Below are 20,810 nucleotides of genomic sequence, written 5' to 3'. Positions count from 1 at the left end.
GAGGCAGTCTTTCTTTATGATGGATACAGCAGCAGGAGAGCAAACTGTTGGAATTGAGATACTTTGTGCGGATCTGAAAGGAGATTTTTGCCCTAATTTCGCACAATAGTAGAAATTTCCTTTAAATCACATTTTCCTAACCAGCGCCTAGAATAGCTCTTGTTGTTAGATTCTAAGGGTTCCATTGTGACTTTTAAACCAGAGCTCGCAGTAGGAGATGTGTAGAGATGCACCGCCCCCAAGGAGCTCTTGGAGGAATTGTGCCTGAAGACAAATGTGATCATAGAAGTTAAAAATGGAACAGACCCATAAAAGATCATCTGGTCCCTCTGTATGCCAATGCAGGATTGCTCCCTCCCTTATACTCCTAGTCCTTTGTCCTTTCTAATTTTAAAAGTCTCAAGCGTTGGGGTTTCCAGAACTTCCCTTGGGAAACTTTTTACTCTTTTTTCCACTATGGGAAAGTACACAACAGCAACCACTACTGCACCTGTTACTATGGTGCCATCTGAATCCCCTTGGACTGGCTTCTGCCTGCAAGCTGCTGCAGAAGGAAAGGTGAGCAGCATAGCTCTTCCCCACCCAAGATCTCTACTTGCACTAGACTTTCCTGTCATCCACATACACTAGATGCTCAAGGGGTGGTATTTTGACTGTCCTCAGCCATCATCTGGCCATTACGGAATGTCTCATTTTGTTAAGTGTACTAGCTAAAGTGTAATTAACCATCATCTAATGCTATATAATTCAGTGAGTTTAATTTGTGGTTAATTCAGAACATGTTGTCCTGATTTTCTGGGTAGTGATTATTCTCCCATCCAGCTAAGTTGTCTTAAATGTTTTGGGAGCATTTTTGTTTTCTATTTAAAGGCTGATAAAAATCCCCAACTGCATTATTGTTACAGTGAATGATAATATTGCATCAATTTTGATTACTTTTGATATTTCAGTCTTACAACAGACTTCCGAAAGCTTAAATTATCAAATAATTTGTAACATCATTGTAATTAGTTATTTAACAGCTAGTGAATAACAGTTTATTCAAATCTGTAGTGTAGAACCCAATCCTGCAAAGATTAACTCACATTCTTAAATTTAAGGATGACCCTGTGGATCTTGCATAAAGAATGTCTGCAGATCTTTAATGATAAACTCAGAGTTTACAAGGTCCACAGGATAAGCCAATAGACCTAAAATGAGTTAGGATGTGCTTGTAGCCTCGAAAGCATCATATGCAGTGCTTGCAGACTTTGTAGTTTCCATGGCTGTAGGATGACTCATATGATGAGCGCAAACAGGATTTGGCCCGTAATGAAAAGCATGGAGTTTGCAAGATGTGCAAAACCTCAAATGTTGATTCATAATATTCCTGGAAAAAGAACTTTAAAATTGAAGACTCCATAAGAATTACACTACTACTACCGTGGGGATATTTACTAGTTTTTTTTTTTGTGGATCAATGTATAAAACAAGTTAGAAGTCTTTAACCTAAGTCATTTTGGTTATTAGAAGACAAAATATAGTTCAAAAATGGTGTTTTTTTCATTTTTTGAAAATTGTTCTAAGATTAACAATGAAAAATAGCTCGTTTGATTACCCTCAAACTTAAGAGAAAAAGGGATTTTTCTCTAGCCTGGGACTGGCAGAAAAAATGTTAGCCCAAAGAGCTTTGTTATGCAAGTTAGGGGGAAAGGGAAAAAAACCAGGGTTGGTAAGAGTGGAAAATGTCTTCCACTAGTTACAGTTTTCATGGACTCATGATATGAGAGAGAAGTGAAAAGTCAATAAGACGCTTGCAGTTCTTTCAATGTTTGTAGTATTGAATATCTGTGGCGAAAAGGTCTACCTGTTAAACTGACAGTTGTTTGTGGTGATGTAGACGTGTTTGTACCAGGATATGAAAGAGACGAGGTAGGTGAGGTAATACCTTCTATAGGACCAACTTCTGTTGGTGGAAGATACAAGCCTCTGAGCTACCCAGAGCTCAAAGTGGCACCAGAACAACAGATGCAAAACCTGCAGCCATTTCCACTACTATAGTGATCAATACCCCCCACGACATGCCTTTCAGGATTCATGGGTCCTACACATGCTTATCACAACATGTGGTGTACCTCATCCAGTGCACTAAATGCCTCACTAGCAACTATGCGGCTGAAACCAGACACTCCCTATACTCTCGAATGAATAATAAGACAAAACACCATATCACTTGTGGGCAAGCATTTTTCACAAAGCGATTATTCTTTATCTGATCTTTCAATACTTGTCCTCAAGGGAAGGCTGCACAACACCTTCCGAAGATGAGCCTAGGAACTTAAATTCATAATTCTGCTTGTCATAAACAGATAGTTAAGGGTTAAGGTCTCTTTTACCTGTAAGGGTTAACAAGCTCAGTGAACCTGGCAAACACCTGACCAGAGGGCCAATCAGGGGACAAGATACTTTCAAACCTCGGTGGAGGGAAGCCTTTGTTTGGGTTCTTTGTTTTGGGGGTTGTTCTCTCTTTGGATCTAAGAGGAGCCAGATGTATATCCAGGCTCTCCAAGCTTCCTGAAATATTCTCTTCTATGCAGTATAGTGAGTATTAGAAAGGCGAATTAGTCTTTTGATTAATTTCTGTATTTGCAAATGTGTGTTTGCTGGAACAATATTTTACCTCTTTGCTGTATTTGTACTTATGCTAGAGTCCCTCTAGTTTTTATAAGCTGTACCCTGTAAACTTCCATCCTGATTTTTCAGAGATAGTTTTTTACCTTTTCTTTCTTTAATTAAAAGCTTTTCTTTTTAAGAACCTGTTTGATTTTTCCCTTGTTTGAGACCAGGGGATTAGTCTGACTCACCAGGGATAGGTGGGGGGAAGAGAGGAGGGGGGAAGGTGAATCCCTCTTTGTTTTAGATTCAAGGAGTTTGAATCAAAGAAGTTTTCCCTGATGACCAAGGGACGGAAAGTCTGGGAGGGGGAATGGTTTATTTCCCTTTGTGTTAAGATCCCAGGAGTTTGGATCTGTGTTCCCCAGGGAAAGGTTTGTGGGGACAGGGAGTGTGCCAAAACACTATATTTTTTGGCTGGTGGCAGCGTTACCAGATCTAAGCTAGAATTTAAGCTTAGAAGGATCCATGCAGGTCCCCATCTTTTGGACGCTAAAGTTCAAAGTGGGGAATAAACCTATGACACTGCTAGACACTCAAAAACCATGAACTTAACAGGGACACTGGTTTTATGGCTCATTACAACAATTTGTAACACACTACCCTGCCTGCTGCCCTGAATTGCCCACTTCAAACCCTTTATGTACAACAATCTAACTCCCACTTGCTCATTTCATTTCAAGCAACTGCCTTCAGCGTGTTACCTCTTCTGCTTAACAATCTGTCCCAGCTTGTATTTAGCTCAGACACTTTGCTTCCTTCCCGAGACCTGAAGAAAAGCTCTGGGGAGCTTGAAAGCTCATAGCATACACCAGCAGAACTTGATCCAATAAAAAAAATATTACCTCATCTACTTTGTCTCTATCAAATCACTTCAGTGTTTCACAAGTAACATCATATTCTTGTATCAGCTGTAGTTGATATAGCAAAGAAGTGTGCTACATGAGCCTTATGTATGCAAATACTACATTCATTTTAAAACATCATGGAATTGTGACAGTGAGTTCTGAAAGTGATTTTCTGTTTAGATTTTAACTCTAGCAAGTAACGAATGTACTTCATTAACAATATCAAAACAACTAAATGTTTGCTATCAACCATCTTCAGGCAGCAACTCCAGCTACCGTCTCCAGAGCTGGCATCCTCTGTGTGAACAAACAGGACCTGGGCAGGAGTCTGTGAGTATGGTTATCAGATTAATAATAGCTACTGATTAGTCTTTTAGCAAAAGATTGTTTAATTATTGACTGATATATATCTGCAAATTTAAAACCACACACAGATTAAAGGCAGAAGACCCAAATCCACATAATCTTCAGTGAAATTACTTCCAGATTTACCCCAGTGAAATTATTCTGGATTTACAGCAGTATAACTGAGATCAAAATCTGGTCCCATATGCTCTGATTCAAAAGGGCTAGATTGTGTGTAGCTGCAATGCATCAAGAAGAGTACTGACAAGATCATGCCTCAAAGAGATGCACAATATCTCCCATACTACTTCTGGTGCATGGGTGGTGAGAAGAACAGTCTTCTCCATCCATTTGATTGCTTCTTCAACCCTACTCTTCAAGCTGATACAGGAAGGAGATGGTGCTATAGTATGATCCCTGATGCATGATCTCTTCCCAAACTTTGCACTGGTCAGTGTGGCTCCCACCTTCCCCTATTGGGGTTAATAGCTAAATGCCACAATTTAGGCCTGTGTGTATGTGTGGGTGGGTGGGTGGATGGGTATTATGACATTCCGGGGTGCAATCCAGACCAGTGAGGGGCTGTGTCACCCTTGCCCTGCAACCTGGAGTGCCTCACAATGCTTTGCTGCTATGGATCCCACCTGGGTTGCTCACAAATACCCTGCCAGCATGCAGGTCACACCCAGAGTCCAGCAACTGTCCTGGTCCAGCAACTGTGGTCCAGCAACTCCAGCAGCCCGTCAGCAAACACTGGCTTCTAGCAGCCATGATTGCTATTTGCAAGGTGACCCCAACACACTCCAAGTCTCAACACCCCTCTCCCCCATGTGCTGCACTGTCCAGCCCTCTCCTGGTCACTTCAGATATTTTAGGGCCGTTGCCCCTCTAAGGGAATCAATATAAAACAGTCTGTTACCCCCACAGTTCACAACACCAGTTTAGTTTTGATTAAACAATAAAACAGGTTTATTTAAATACAAGAAGATAGGTTTTGAGTACGTACTAGTATAAAGCATTAAAGTCAGAAATGGTTACAAGAGAAATAAAGATAAAACACCAGTACTAAAACGTAACAAACTAGACTTAGTAAGGGACTTCACCTTAAACCACATTTCCAGTAACATTGCTGACCACATTCTGAGGCCAAGGTCTACTCCCAAAGTCCAATGGCTGTTTCTTTTGTTTTCTTAGGTGAAAAAGACCGAGAGATGAATAGGGAGAGAGAACTTGGGGTGTTTTTCCCCTCGCTTTTGAAGTTCAGTCACCCTTTGAAATGCATTTTCCTGTGAGTTTGGAGTCATGCAGTCTCACGGTGAAAGAGCTTTCATGCTTGTGTAAAGAATGGCCGCTTCATTGGTGATTGCCCACCACCTTTCATGACAGCTGGCTTGTCCTTTGTCTTTGAGAAACTGGTTTATCCAGACTTGTTTGGTAAACATATTTCAGACCTAATTTCATCTTATATTAATAACTTTATATGCAATGTTGCAACACACATTTCATTGTGATATTATTGACTGGTGAGTTATTAATTTTCAAATAATACCTCACAAGGCATATTTTGTACAAAGATTATTACACTATTGTGTATCATGTGAATACAGGGATGCATTCAGCCCAGATATACTCCAACATGTGTACATATCTGTGTATATTCTGTACATGGCATAGGCTTGAATTCACCATGATAGGATATTTTGCGAGTATATTCTCTACTTTATACATGACTCTTTTGCTATTCTGTATCATTTAATTATGTAAAACATTTTTAGATTCACTGTCCATGAATTATACACACAGACACTTTAATAGGAGTTGCATGGTTACATTTTTTCATGCTGACTTGAATATTCACCCCCATACTGACTTTGTAACCATAATGCCATGCTTCACTGTCCGTTTGGTTAAATATGCATTGTAGCCACATATTATTATTTACAACTTTCTCTGATATTTATTAGGATTATTTACCACAGCTGGGCATAGTTCACAGCCAGAGGACTCTTCCTGGAGTCAACAAGAAGATAATTATTTATGTCACCATGTGATTTCTACTGTAAGCTAATATTAGAACTGGATTTCTGTTAGTAAGTTAATGAAATAAGAACTTTGAGCCAAGCTTATAACTGGAGCCAGGGAAAGCAATTCCATTGACTTGCACCTTCTTATATCAGGTCTGGATTTGTCCTACTTAGGTTTTTTGCAAGTAAATAAAACGAGAGCACATTTTATCTGTAATGCAAATGTGCAGTCACAAATATTGCTCAACTCAAAGCTATACGTTGATAGCAAAGACAACAGAAAAGATGTATTAAGTCACACAGTTGTTGCTGGTTGATGACATTGTCTGCCAGCTTTACAGCTGGTTGAAAGTGAGCCAGAGGCAGCTCCATTTTTATTTGAATTTGAGACCAGTTTTCATAGCTAAGACGTGAAAATTGTATTGTATCCTGCTGGTACCTTTTGCTTTGGTTTGTAGTGGACTGGTTGCTGTTGGCAGGTTTCAAAGTAATCTGAATGGTAATAGACTTTTAAAACTGTGTTAATGTCTTATATGAGGATTTAATTCTGGAAAATCCAGTTCACTGATGTGTCAGGAAAGCTGCTAATTCAGCAGGACTACGTAACTAATACTGCAACTACCAGAGCAGTGCTTAGATTAAAATCCCAACAGATTGTTTGCAATGGTCGAGATAGTGGTTCTCAACTAGGTTACAGCCCTCCAGGTGTTCACCAGTAGTTGTGTGTGAGGGGTAATCGCTTAAGCAAAAACCATCTGGACTCTTGAGTAGGAAATGCTGATATAAAAGATATAAAATATCTATCTGTACAAATGCTGGAATGCTTGGGAGAGACTGAACATTTATAGCAACAAAGTGAGGCCGTGTAGCAAATTGCATGCCCAATCCTGAACAGTGCTGAGCATTGTCAAATCCCCTTGGGAAGTCAATGAGAGTTAAGAGTGTGTTACACTTTGTGGTTTCCGGACATAACTCACTAACAATATATGAAGTTGAACATGTTAAACCAGAGGAGAGTAAGTAAATCCCTCTTGGCCAAGTTCTACCCTAAGATGTGAGAGCAGGGTTTCCAGCAATAGAAGTTATTCATGCTATCAGTGTAAATTCTTGATAGTTAACATTATTTTTATTCATTTCATTGCTCCTGACAATTTAAAAAATGTTTTATTTCTGTAGATATGTAACTAGTTGGATTGAAACTGTCAAGGCAGAGTCTGAAAGAACAAATCTGACCATCCTGTTTGTCACGCATGTTCCTTATTATTTGGAGAAAGTCTGGTGTAACTTAAAAACTATCACACCAATTCCACACAGAAGCAGCATGGTCTAGGTAACAACAACAGAATCTTCACTCTGCTGTTTTTCATCAGTTCTGATTTTTAAAAGAACATTTGAGTATTTCACACTTGGTGTGGTAGAACCTCATTGAGATGAAGCAATGGTTTCATGTACAGCATTTTGTACCTATTTCTTGCATCAAAAAGAAGATGGCACCATTCTTCACCTGCACCAGTTGGTGCTGGGCTGGCATTGGAGGGAGTGCAATATGTGCCTTACCAAAGTCTGTTGCTAGTGTGTTTATTCTCCGAGTGCTTGAGACATTCTTTCTGCTTCAGGCACCGTGACTTTGAGAGCTGATACCAGTGCATGGCCTCTTTCACCTCACCTCATGGACAGCTCTTAACTAATACTGCCACAAACTAGTCCCTGCCCTCTCCAGTTCAAAGTGTCAAGGCACAAAGACTGATCACTAACAGAGCAGGTGCAGTTAAATATAATGATAATAAAATATCTTATGGAAAACAGAAAATGTTGCTTCCAAGAAACAAAGTGTACAGTGCCGTGGAACACATGGCATATGCTGGTCTGCAGTCATGCTGTTGAGTGGGGCACTGTCTACAGCATATATGCAGTCAGGTATGTTCCATGTATGAATCCACAGAAATTGCTGGTTTTGGCTGACTGCCAGGGTAGATATATTTGCAACCTTCTCATCCTTTGTTGGGCATCTGCATTATGACTTTCTATTATCTATCCAAGGATTTTAGAATGTGTATCATTTGTTTTAGGGACGTGCAATACTCCTGATATTTGTCTGTGTATGTGAAGGCCTGATTTTCATTCTTCTTTGTATTATTTATTTAGTCTGGATTTGCAAGTTCTGTGATATGATCTTTGGCATTATTTTAATGGATTTTATAATGTTTTAGAGAACAATAGAGGAGTGTGATGCTGTCACTAATGATAGGCGCTAACCCTGGAATGTTGAAAAGGTCAATTTCCATTGGCTACATCTAAGCTGAGCCTGGGATATAGCAGGCAGTTATGCGTGCAGGCAGTGAGACATGTGTAGTAGACTAACATGCCCCTGCCTAAAAGCCCATTTCAGTGAAGTCACTGTTCCTTCTTCCTTTCAGAAACACCCTGGAGCTCAGTGATCAATTATTTAATGCTGCAATTTTTTCTTGTGTAAATAAACCTTCTTTATCCCCCACCAGCAACCCAACTCCAGTGCAGAGGCTGGCAAGTACATGGGCAATCCTCCTGCATGCCATCTAGGAATACCCAGCCTAATGTCCAGATGATTAGTCTCATTGCATTGGCAGATAGTCTGAGTACTAAATAACAATAGCTGTTTTCCCTAAAATAGGTAGATAACCAGGCTTCATGTTGTTTTAATTACATACCAAAGTATGTAATTGTGCGCGCGCACACACACACACACACACACACACACACACACACACACACACACACACACAATGTGCAAACCACTACAGAGTGAAACTGCAGCCAACAGTAAGTTAAAGTATGTCCCATCTTCTACATCTCTTATTGAGTTTCTATGGCAGTCCCTTGTTAGTCCTATCCATTTGTATTAGTAAATTCTCTCTCTTTGGGCTTTCCACCTGCCTTTGATTGGTCTCTCCTATCACTCAGTATTAACCAGATCTACTTTTGGACATCAGGGCTGTCTCTCTAATATTAATATAATTCAGATTTGCCGGTTTTTGCACTCCTATCCAATGAATGTTCAGGGACATGAATATCGCCCAAATAGCCAATGACACTTAAGCACCAAAACTGAATTATGACTCTCTCAATACCTGTGCTGAGTTTGTATAAGTACATATTCCTATAACATACCCATTCAATATAAGCTTCTCTAATTTAAAGCTCTACCTTTTACTGCCATTTCCTCTCAGTAATAGTGAAGAAGTGTCGCTTGTCCTGAGCCCAAAGAAGACTTAAGAAATAAGATGAAAATGTTATCCAGCCCCTATTTTTGGATTTGGGATTTATGAGATCAATCCTAAATGAAATACTTCGATGTTTTCAACCCAATTACCAAACATCAATCCACATTATAAACAGCATCACATGGCTCAGTGTGCTGGATTTAGCCAAAAAGGGTAGAGCAGAAGTAGGGTAGTTGAAGAGAAAAGCCTTTCTATCAGTGTGAAGGTAGAGTTCATTCCTTATTTTACAACACCATACCTAACTTATCCCTCTCCATCACTTCACCACCACCACTCCCTTGTGAGCTGCTTTTCAGCACAGGCTGTCCTTAAGCATTACTTATCTAGAAAAACCCCAGTAAAACTTATACAAAGTGTGATTAACACAAGCTGTCATGCAATCATATTACTGTAGCTCATGTGGAATCCCCATCACTGGAGGTTTTTGAGAATGGGATGTACAAACACCTGTCAGGGATGGTCCTCAGCTCTGTGGGCTGGACTTGATGACTTCTCAAGGTCTCTTCCAGCCCTACATTTCTATGATTTCTGTGTCTTTCCATTCCATATCCCTCTAATATTCAACTGTCATCACCAGCCACGCTTAAGTTGTGAATTCTTTAAGAAGAGAGTTTCCCTGTTTTCCATGTAAGTCGTATTTTAAAGAGTCAGTATCCATTTCAGAAGATTTAACAGAGATAGAAATGAGCAAGAAATATACCAGGTTGTCATCTAGTGTTGCTTCAGAGCAAGGCATGCAGGTTAGTGTCATTCATGTTCAGTTGTTTTCTCTCTGTGAAATATCATTGTTTCTCTTCAGCCATCAGTTTCTTAATTAGACATTTTAATATAATTTGTTCAGTACTATTACAGAATAATAGACACCCTCGACATAAAATATTATTGTGTCAGCTTGTCCAGGTTCTCCAGAGTATTTTGCTAAAATGCTTGTTGCTTAACCTCATCTCATTTGCAGAATATAAGATGAACGTTGCTTTTTGAATCACGTGAGAGTAGTTAGAAAACAGCCCTAAATCTATATTTAAGATCCAACCCTGCCCTTAGCAGATGGGAGCAGAGGAGGGGAGTGGCTCTGGCCATGTTTCTGGAGCTATCCTGTCAACGCAGGGCAGGATACTACAGGAGGGCCCATGGAATAGGCCGGTGAATGTTATTCTTTTGGAAAGGAGCAGTGTGCCCTCCCCATATTGCTGACAGCAGCCATGATGGCTAGCTGGCTAGGAAGCCTAATTGCACCCTAGCTGACAGACCATGTCCCCTTAGGGCTGTGGTGCTCTGAGCCGGCATTTACTGCTGACTGCCCTTTTCCTTGCCTAACACATCCCCACATCACAGGGCAGGATTTGGCTCTAAGATCATACCACTTAAAGAAATGATGTCCTGTGTGCCAAATATCTATCTGTACAGATGCTGGGATGCTTGGGAGAGACTGAACATTTATAACAAACTACAACATTCCTTTTTCAAATTAAAGTCCATTGTTCTGTTCTAGAATCCATGAGAACTCATTACAGTATGCGAGTGTACTGCATTTTAATGGGCAGGAAAAGAACCCAGTCATTTTTGTGATCTGGTGCTGCCGTTTGTCAGATGATTCTCTGCTTCTGAGAAGCACAGTTCACTTTTTGCCATCTCTTGTGAGGGCAGCAATTTGTTCCTCATGTTGAGCAATGACCCTTTTTTGGGGAGGGAAATTCTCAAAGAAAAAAAACCAGATTATTAAATTCTCATTGAACTAAAAAAATCTGCTGGAGTCGTAAGTGGCTTGCTGGCACAGTTCAGAAGCAAGGAAGCCTGCAGTTGGTCAGTTCTACCCCGATCAGTAATGATCATGGCAAACAATGGGAATTGCTATAGAGAAGGCTTCTGGGACATATGGATAATTAGACCAAAACCTCTATAAATTAAAAAAAAAATGATTTCATGGACATTTTTATATGAAAGCCCAAGTGTTACACTCTGTAGTGAGTTTCAGAGCAAGTCAGTGAGATTTTTTTTTAAAATACTTTCTGGCTCAAACGGCTTAGTTGTGAAAAAGAATGGAGAGAAGTAAAAACAAATCTTTATGAATAATATACTAGCCATGGGCTCAAGCTGCAAAATTCAAATCTGGGCCAGGCTTTTGAACACGACAAAGTTATGTTGTGTTTGGATCCAGGTTTTTGATTCAGGCATGTCAGACAGGTACAGTAGAGTTACATCCCTTACACTCATTTAATGTTAAGTGTTTGTATTTTTCTTTGAACGGAAACTATTAATCCTAATTTTATTTTTAATTTTGTAATAAAATACTAAAAGTTCATTCCTATAGGTCCTGATCCAAAGACAGTGGAAGTCTTCTATTGACTTCAATGAACTGTGGCATAGGCCCTAATCATTAGCATTTCCGTATTATATTTTTGAAACAGCTATTGGGGGAAGAGTGGTCTGCTGGTTAGTGCAAGGACTAGGTGTCAGGATTCCTGAGTTATATTCACAACTCTTTGCCTCTGAGATGCTTCTGTTTATCTATCTATAAAGTAATCACAATTACCTCATGGTGATGTAAATGTTTAATATTTGTAAAGACGTCTTTGATGTCTCAATAAAAGGAGCGAGAGAACGGGAAATTATTATTATTTATTTTAAATTAATAATAATTTCAAAAAATCCATGGACTTTAACAAAGCCTCTTGCCTGTTTTCTTTATTGTAGACTTTGTGCTTTTTACTGGATTGTCTTCTGATACCAGAATACTCCCCAGACTCTCCTTGTGAATTCTATGAAATACATTTTGCATTTGCAAGCATTCAGGCTTTCAGTGGAGCTCTCTCCCAGGATCAGGTGAGTGACTGAAGCCAAAGAAGGATACAATATTTCTGTAATTGCTCCATTCTTGAAATCCTTGCAGGTTCTTCATGTCACATGCACATTTCATTACTCAGGACTGCAAGCTACAAAGACATGGTTTCAATCTGGTTACAAGGGACATATTATTTAACAAATAAGTGCCGGAGACTGAATCTCTTGTGTACATCTTAACAATGAAATAAATGGTGTCTATTTGCTATGTTTGTTTCATTTAGCCAGCATTACAATAAATATTAAACCTACATTATACATTGAAAAGTAACTTTAATCTGATAATAGCTCCCTTTCCCCATCTGCATGTCCTCTCCAATGGGCACACCATCCTACGTAGACCCTTCCGTTCTCCCCACAGCTCAGTGCCCTCTTTGCTGAGTGCCAGCTGTGATCACATGTTTTGAGGTGTTTAGACCTGACCACTGAGAACTGGCATGAACTGACCAACTCATTTCTCATGCCACAGACCAACTAATAGCTGTCAGATGTTAACAGCTTTTAGTTACAACTAACTACCATTTTGGGGATATTTACTTCAGATTCCTCAGCAAGCCTTTCAAATAACCAAAGGAGATATTACAACCATTTTGTTCAATGAGTCTAGAGCATGCTGAGGCCAGATTTTGAGAGTTTAATAAGTAATATAAAATTTCATAGTTTATGTACCTTGGTATCAAGTCTTAGTTGTTTAATTTAAGGAACTGTCTTGTAACATGGGACACAATAGTGAGTGGAACTAAATTTGAACCAGCAACCAAGGAATGAAAGGGTTCACATGCAGGCACCAACCTGATAAGCCATCCAGTCTCCCTTTGTTTGTTTGCTATAATTCTGCACTTTGGGATTTTTGTTTGAAACTATAAATGATAAAATATTATGAAAAAAAGCTATATTCTTGCAGAATTTCTACTATAGCTGAAAGCAGGACACACAGGAGACTTCAAAATAAAAAAAAGGATGATCTCATGAATGGTGTTAGCCAATTTCCAGAGGATAGTGGTTCAGATGAGTTTTTGGGAAGTATTGGGAAAGCACTGGATGTGGAGATGAGCCCAGGAACCATTTGAGATACCTCTCTCTATTGCTATTGTAGAGTAGAAATATATAAGGACTAGCCATATCTCTTACTATTTTTTGTCTTCCTTTGTTTTGTTTTTTCAGCTAATTGATCACCACACGGAGTTTAGCAGATGGTGGATCAAAGAAATAAGAACAATAAAATTTCCTTCCCAAGGGACAGTTTTTGATTACATCATTGACCCTGATACAAAGAAATTTACTCTGTGGTATGAAAAAAATTCCAGACATTGAAATGGAACCAGATGTCCCTCTCCAGGTATGATCTGTAATTAAGTAATAAGAGAAACCATATATATCTGGACAGTAGCTGTATGATTCTGGGTGGCTTGAAAGGCAGAAAGTTGAAGTTCAAGTGACATTATCACCAAAGTAGCTCTGTAATCACTAGAAATACAGTGCACATAGAGATGTATTGCTATTATGAAACAACATTTACAAGTATACAGTTGTACAAGTGTTTGAGTTGTGAATGACACCACAGCCAGTCTGAATTTAACTTTCTAAAATCATATTAATACTTCATATTCATGTGCCATTTTTGTGTAGAAGGATCCTATTGAGCTTTTGCTCAGTTAGCACTGAAATGCATCTATCTCTAGGATGGAAAGCAGCAGCCATTCTCCATGATTAAAGATAATTTCTCCATTGCTGTTAAAGGAGAGGGAAATATAGAGTAGGCAATATATAGTTGTCCAAGCTAGAATTTGGACACTGAACACAAGTAGAAATAATTTCCCATGTGAAAAATGGCACCTTCTCAAGACATTGTACTACAGCACTTTGCTGGAGCATTGGTTGAGCATCCTGGAGGAAAAAACGTAATCCTCAACATCCCTTTCTGCAGCTCCTAGTTTTTTCTGAGTGTCTTTCATCTAAGCACTTAATTGTACTGACCCTCCTTAGTCTGATAGCTGACAACCTCAGAGCTCTAGATAATATGACGTGGCATCAGAAAGGTAACGCAAACACACGGAACAAATAGTATGTGGTGTATAGGCAACACAGATTAAGCTTTGAAATATAATTTCTTAGCATTTACTAGTTTTTTTTCCAGTTTCATGAGCTAGGTTGTCCCTGACCCTTATATAGATGTGCAAGTGGGGAGTTGGGTGGGAAAGAGTGCAGGGAGCCTTCCTACGCATGCTTTTGTGTAAGGACCAGGCGCAATCACAGTCATTTTGGAAGATTACAGGGACTACTCTCTCCCTACTCCCCCACCTCCATTGACTCACTTTGCCTGCAAAAGGGGCAGGGAGAAGGCAAATCTATGGCACACATACTGGGATGGCTGTCAGAGATTGTCCCAACTACAATTTCCTCTCCCCCGCCTCATTCTCCTCTCCAAGAATACAGCCCACAACTGATGGTGTGTGGGAGTTTGAGGGGACTGTGATGGGTTGTCTATAGGGTTGCCAACTCTCCAGGATTGGCCTGGTGTCTCCAGGAATTAAAGATTAAACTTGAATTCAAGATTATGTCATGTGATGAAAATCTCCAAGAATACCTCCAACCAAAATTGGCGACCCTAGTTGTTTACCCCACACAGGTGAACAAAGGAGTCTGAAGCCTGGTCTACACTACGCGTTTATACCGAATTTAGCGGAGTTAAACCGATTTAACCCTGCATCCGTCCACACAACTAAGTCCTTTATATCGATATAAAGGGCTCTTAAAACCGATTTCTGTACTCCTCCACGACGAGGGGAGTAGCGCTGAAATTGGTATTGCCTTTGCCATGTCGGATTAGGGTTAGTGTGGCCGCTATTCAATGGTATTTGCCTCCGGGCAGTATCCCACAGTGCACCATTGTGACCGCTCTGGAAAGCCATCTGAACTTGGATGCACTGGCCAGGTAGACAGGAAAATCCCCGTGAACTTTTGAATTTCATTTCCTGTTTGGCCAGCATGGAGAGCTCACCAGCACAGGTGACCACGCAGAGCTCATCAGCACAGGTAACAATGCAGTCTCCTGAGAATCGAAGAAGAGCTCCAGCATGGACCGCATGGGAGGTACTGGATCTGATCGCTGTATGGGGAGAGGATTCTGTGCTAACAGAACTCTGTTCCAAAAGACAAAATGAAAAAACATTTGAAAAAATTTCCAAGGCCATGATGCAGACAGGCCACACCAGGGACTCAGTACAGTGCCGTGTGAAAGTTAAGGAGCTCAGACAAGCCTACCAGAAAACCAAAGAAGCAAAGAGAAGGTCCGGAGCAGGGCCAAAAACATGCCGCTTCTACGCTGAGCTGCATGCAATTCTCGGGGGGTCCGCCACCACTACCCCACCCCTGTCCGTGGATTCCGAGGTGGGGGTGGTAATCTCAGCCATGGCTGAGGATTCTGCGGACGGGGAAGATGAGGAGGAGGAAGAGGAGGACGAGCTTGCAGAGAGCATACAGCACTCCGTTCTCCCCAACCGCCAGGAGTTTTTTCTCACCCTGATGGAATTACCCTCCCAAGCCACTATTCCACACAATGAAGCCATGGAAGGGACCTCTGGTGAGTGTATCTTTGTAAATATAAACATGGTTTAAAAGCAAGCATTTTTTAATGATTAATTTGCCCTGAGGACTTGGGATGCATTCGCGGCCAGTACAGTTACTGGAAAAGTCTGTTAACATGTCTGGGGATGGAGCGGAAATCCTCCAGGGACATCTCCGTGAAGCTCTCCTGGAGGTACTCCAAAAGCCTTTGCAGAAGGTTTCTGGGCAGGGCAGCCTTATTCTGTCCTTCATGGTAGGACACTTGACCACGCCATGCATGTAGCAAGTAATCTGGTATCATTGCATGACAAAGCCTAGCTGCGTATGGTCCCGGTGTTTGCTGGCATTCAAGCAACATCCGTTCTTTATCTCGCTGTGTTATCCTCAGGAGAGTGATATCGTTCATGGTAAGCTGGTTGAAATTCAAGAATTTAATTAAGGGGACAGAGATGGCCATTCCTACTGGGCTGTTTGCCTGTTGCTTAAAAGAAATCCTTCCTTGCAGGTAGCCAAGCGGGGGGAAGGGGGGCGGGTGATTGGAGCTGAGCTTTTTCGCGTTTGGCTAGCTGGGATTTTCCCTGCTACCAGCCACGTGGTGGGAGGGGAGGGGGGTGTTTAGCAGTGATCTTCCATGATACCAGCCATGTGGTGGGAGGAGGGGTAAAGCGATCATCCCAGAGAATTGGATGGAGGGGGTGGTTTCTGCTGCTGCATGTTAACAGGAAAGAAGCAGCACTGAACGGGCTTTGCTTGGTATTTGGTAAAGGAGGGTGCTGGATATATGAAGGCTGCAGAAGCCAAAAGACAATGGCTTACCATGGCTGCATGCAAGCCGAATTCTGCTGCCTGGACCTGCGTCTGTGAGATCTCTAACACCAGAGCCGCAGGCACTCAATATTAAGATGCAAAATGCGACCTTGTAGTGAAATCACATGTGCTATGTAAGGTGAATAGTGTTGTTCACCGTGAAAGAGTATAAGCATTGTTCTGTAAAATGTATCTTTTTAAATACTTCTCTCCCTTTTTTCCCTCCCTCATGCAGCTGCAAATTTTTCAAGCCTCCCTACTCCATCCTGAAGGCTATCTCAGATAAGGCGGCGGAAAAAAAAGACACGAGACGAAATGTTCTCGGAAATCATGGAAGTCACCCGCAATGAAAGAGCTCCTCTGAATGAGTGGAAGCATGTGGTATCAAATTACAGGAAAGATGCCAGTGAACGTGAGGACAGGAGGGACGCTCGAGATTAGAGGTGGCGGCAGGAAGATCAGCGGTGGCGGGATGCAACTCTGGGGCGGCTGCGTGATCAAACTGACATGCTCCGGCATCTGGTGGAGCTTCAGGAACAGCAGCAGGATCACAGAGTGCCGCTGCAGCCCCTGTATAACCACCCTCACCATGTTCCACATCCTCCTCACCCAGACGTGTAAGAATGCGTGGGGGGAGGCTCCGTGCACCCGCCCACTCCACCCCCGTGGACAGCCCAACAAAAGGCTATCATTACTTCAAAAAATTTTTAGTGGCTTTTTCCTTCCCTCCTATCCTCCTCCCAAACCACACCTGGGCTACCTTGTCAGTTCTCTCCCTCTTTTTATAATGAATTAATAAAGAATACATGATTTTTAAACAATATGACTTTATATCCTTAAGCAAGCTGTAATTGAAGGGGGAGGGTGGGTTGTTTACAGGGAATGAGTCAATCAAGCGCGGGGGGTTCATCAAGGGGAAACAAACACAGCAGTCACACCGTAACCTGGCCTGTGATGAAACTCGTTTTCAAAGCTTCTCTGATGCGCACCGCTTCCTGGTGTGCTCTTCTAATCGCCCTGGTGTCTGGCTGCGCGTAATCAGCGGCCAGGTGATTTGCCTCAGCCTCCCACCCCGCCATAAAGGTCTCCCCTTACGCACACAGCAAGCAGCAATAACATAGGGGACATTGGTTTGGCTGAGGTCTGAGCGAGTCAGTAATGTGCACCAGCGCGCCTTTAAATGGCCAAATGCACATTCTACCACCATTCTGCACTTGCTCAGCCTGTAGTTGAACAACTCCTGACTACTGTCCAGGCTGCCTGTGTATGGCTTCATGAGCCATGGCATCAAGGGGTAGGCTGGGTCCCCCAGGATAATGACAGGTATTTCAACATCCCCAACTGTTATTTTCTGGTCTGGGAAGTAATTCCCTTGCTGCAGCTGTTTAAACAGAGTAGTGTTCCTGAAGACGCGAGTGTCATGAACCCTTCCTGGCCATCCCATGTGGATGTTGGTAAAACGTCCCTTGTGATCCACCAGTGCTTGCAGCACCATGGAAAAGTACCCCTTGCGGTTTACGTACTGGGTGCCCTGGTGCTCCGGAGCCAAGATAGGGATATGGGTTCCATCTATCGCCCCACCACAGTTAGGGAATCCCATTGCAGCAAAGCCATCCACTATGGCCTGCACATTTCCCAGAGTCACAACCTTTCGTAGCAGCAGCTTAATGATTGCTTTGGCTACTTGCATCACAGCAGCCCCCACAATAGATTTGCCTACTTCAAATTGATTCCCGACTGACCAGTAGCTGTCTGGTGTTGCAAGCTTCCAGAGGGCTATTGCCACTCGCTTCTCTACTGTGAGGGCTGCTCTCATCTTGGTATTCTGGCGTTTCAGGGCAGGGGAAAGCAAGTCACAAAGTTCCATGAAAGTGCCCTTACGCATGCAAAAGTTTCACAGCCATTGGGAATCGTCCCAAACCTGCAAAACTATGCGGTCCTACCAGTCTGTGCTTGTTTCCTGGGCCCAAAATCGGCGTTCAATGGCTAGAACCTTCCCCGTTACCAGCAGGATCTTCAAAGCGCAGGGGCCCGCGGTTTGAGAGAATTCTGTGTCCATGCCCTCATCACTCTCGTCGCCGCGCTGCTGTAGCCGCCGCCTCCTCGCCTGGTTTTGCAGGTCCTGGTTCAGCATAGACTGCACGATAATGCGCGAGGTGTTTACAACGTCCATGATTGCTGTCTTGAGCTCAGGAGGGTCCATGCTTGCTGTGCTATGGCGTTTGCACAGTTCACCCAGGAAAAAAGGCGTGAAATGGTTGTCTGCTGCTTTCACGGAAGGAGGGGTGAGGCTGTACCCAGAACCACCCGCGACAATGTTTTTTGCCCCATCAGGCACTGGGATCTCAACCCAGAATTCCAAGGGTGGGGGAGACTGCGGGAACTATGGGATAGCTACCCACAGTGCAACACTCCGGAAATTGACACCAGCCTCAGTACATGGACGCACACTGCCGAATTAATGTGCTTAGTGTGCCGCGTGCACTCGACTTTATACAATCTGTTTTAAAAAACCGGTTTCTGTAAAATTGGTATAATCCCGTAGTGTAGACATACCCTGAGAGCTCAATTAGCTGACTATGCTGCATCTGGAAGGTTCATTGAGCTCAATTTGTTGTTAGAGCCAGTTGAGCAGGAGCTGGGTCAACTTAATAAAAGAAGGCAGTGAAAGCTACAGATGGACCCTAAATAGAGAAACCCAGGAAAGAGGAGGTAGGCAGTTCCCTTTGTCTGGGAAGGGTCTGAGGAAGGCAGACTGAAGAAGGCTACAGGGGTGGAATTATTCCCTGTGTTGGGCCCTAGAAAGGCACAGAGAGGCAGTCCTGAGGGGTCAACATTCCTGGAGAGGAAGGAGGAGCTGGGAGGACCGAGGGAGAAACCAGAAGAGAGGCTATGTTAAGCAGAAGCTTCAAGGAAGCAGCACAAGGGGCTCAGGGGTAGAAAGTGGCCCAGGGAAATAGCAGTGTGTTTGAAGGAGCCGCCCTAGCTGCTCAATACAGAGTCCCTGGGCCAGAACCTAGAGCAGAGAGTGGGACAGTGTTCCCCACCCAGGCCCAAGGAAAGGCCCAAGCCTAATGTAAGGACTATTTAGGCTGAAGACTGAGCTTAAACTTTGGGCCAAGGGATAGCCCCAAAGGGAGCAGAAACCTCTTTTGTATTAAGACTTTTTTGACTTTGAGTTGTTTTTTTTTTAACCTCAGAAGGCATGGAATTAAAACATGACTTGGCCAGAGGGCCAAGTCACTAGAAGAAGGGCCACTAGTAAGGAGTGCTAGACAAAGAGAGCCTGCTAGACTGTGTCCAGCCATAAGGGGGTGCACTAGCAGTGAGTCTACTCTTCCTCAGGGACCCTTTAGGTATGTCTATACTGCATTTTGGACTGAGCTGGAGCGAACCTCCCAGCCTGGGTCTACCTACTTGGGATAGTAGGACTCGTGGTAGCTCTATAAAATAGTTCTATAGCTCAGACTTTGAAGATCTGGCTCAGATGGGAGCTTTGGCTCTGAACTGTGCTGCCTCTCCCACCTCAACTTCAGAGCTCGAGCCGCAACTTCAAAACACTGTCTATACAACTATTTTAGAGCGCTAGTATAAGCCCTGTTAGTACAATTCTGTCAACCCCTGTTGGGAGGCTCACTCCAAAATGCTGTGCAGACCCAGGGTCCCAGAGCAACCTGAACCTGAATGTCTACACTGCAGTTAAGCAGACCCATGAGCCCGAGCCCTGGGAGTTGGAATCAGCTGGCATGGGATGGCTATGGGTGTTTAATTGCAGTGTAGACATACTGTAGCAGTATGGGACTCACCCCTGTGGCACCTCCTGCTGGTCACTGGGAATTAGCTCTTGTCCAGCCTCCAGAGCACCCTCTGCAGGCTGGTGTCCCACTGAGGCTGGCCCCCATGTCCCTCCCAGGACCCAGTGCCCCTTGTCTTTGGGGTGCTGCCCCCTGGCAATGCCCCCACAGTTTCAGGGTCTCCCAACCCAGGGGAACCCCCAACCCTCTATCCCCACCTTGCCTCAGTCATGGGCTACTGCCAGTCACCATCTAGCCCCCACTTACTGGGGCAGACTGCAATGTAAAAGCCACTCATCATAGGCAAGGGGTTTTTTGGACCTGCTGCTTCTGCCTACTCGTGGGCTGCCCCCTGCAACCTCAGTACCTAATTGGCCTTCCACTAGACCGCAGCCTGGGGGGTGTTTCCAGGCTGGAGCTCCCCAGCTCCCTTGGCCTCCCCCCAGCCCTGCTCCACTCCAGGTACCTTCTCTCAGCTCTGTGCAGCCAGGTCCCTCCCTTTTAAAGCTAGAGAGAATCTGTCTGTGCCTCTGGCCCTCTGCCCTCTTATAAGGGCCAGTTGGGCCCTGATTGCACTGGCTACAGCTGTGGCTGCTTTCCCCATCAGCCCAGCTTTTCTCTGCCACACCCTTCTCCTGGGCTGCTTTAAGCCCTTCCAGGCAAGAGCAGGGT

General features: G+C 43.1%; 1 pseudogene; it reads left to right on the top strand.

Moving 5' to 3' along the window:
- Positions 1-20,810, top strand: part of LOC123378727 — a 215,328-nt pseudogene that overhangs the window by 51,836 nt on the left and 142,682 nt on the right.

The sequence above is a fragment of the Mauremys mutica genome, chromosome 10 (genome assembly GCF_020497125.1).
Source record: "Mauremys mutica isolate MM-2020 ecotype Southern chromosome 10, ASM2049712v1, whole genome shotgun sequence".
Lineage (NCBI taxonomy): Eukaryota > Metazoa > Chordata > Testudines > Geoemydidae > Mauremys > Mauremys mutica.
The sequence above is the reverse complement of the archived record's forward strand: the minus strand, read 5'-3'. Positions and strand labels throughout refer to the sequence as shown.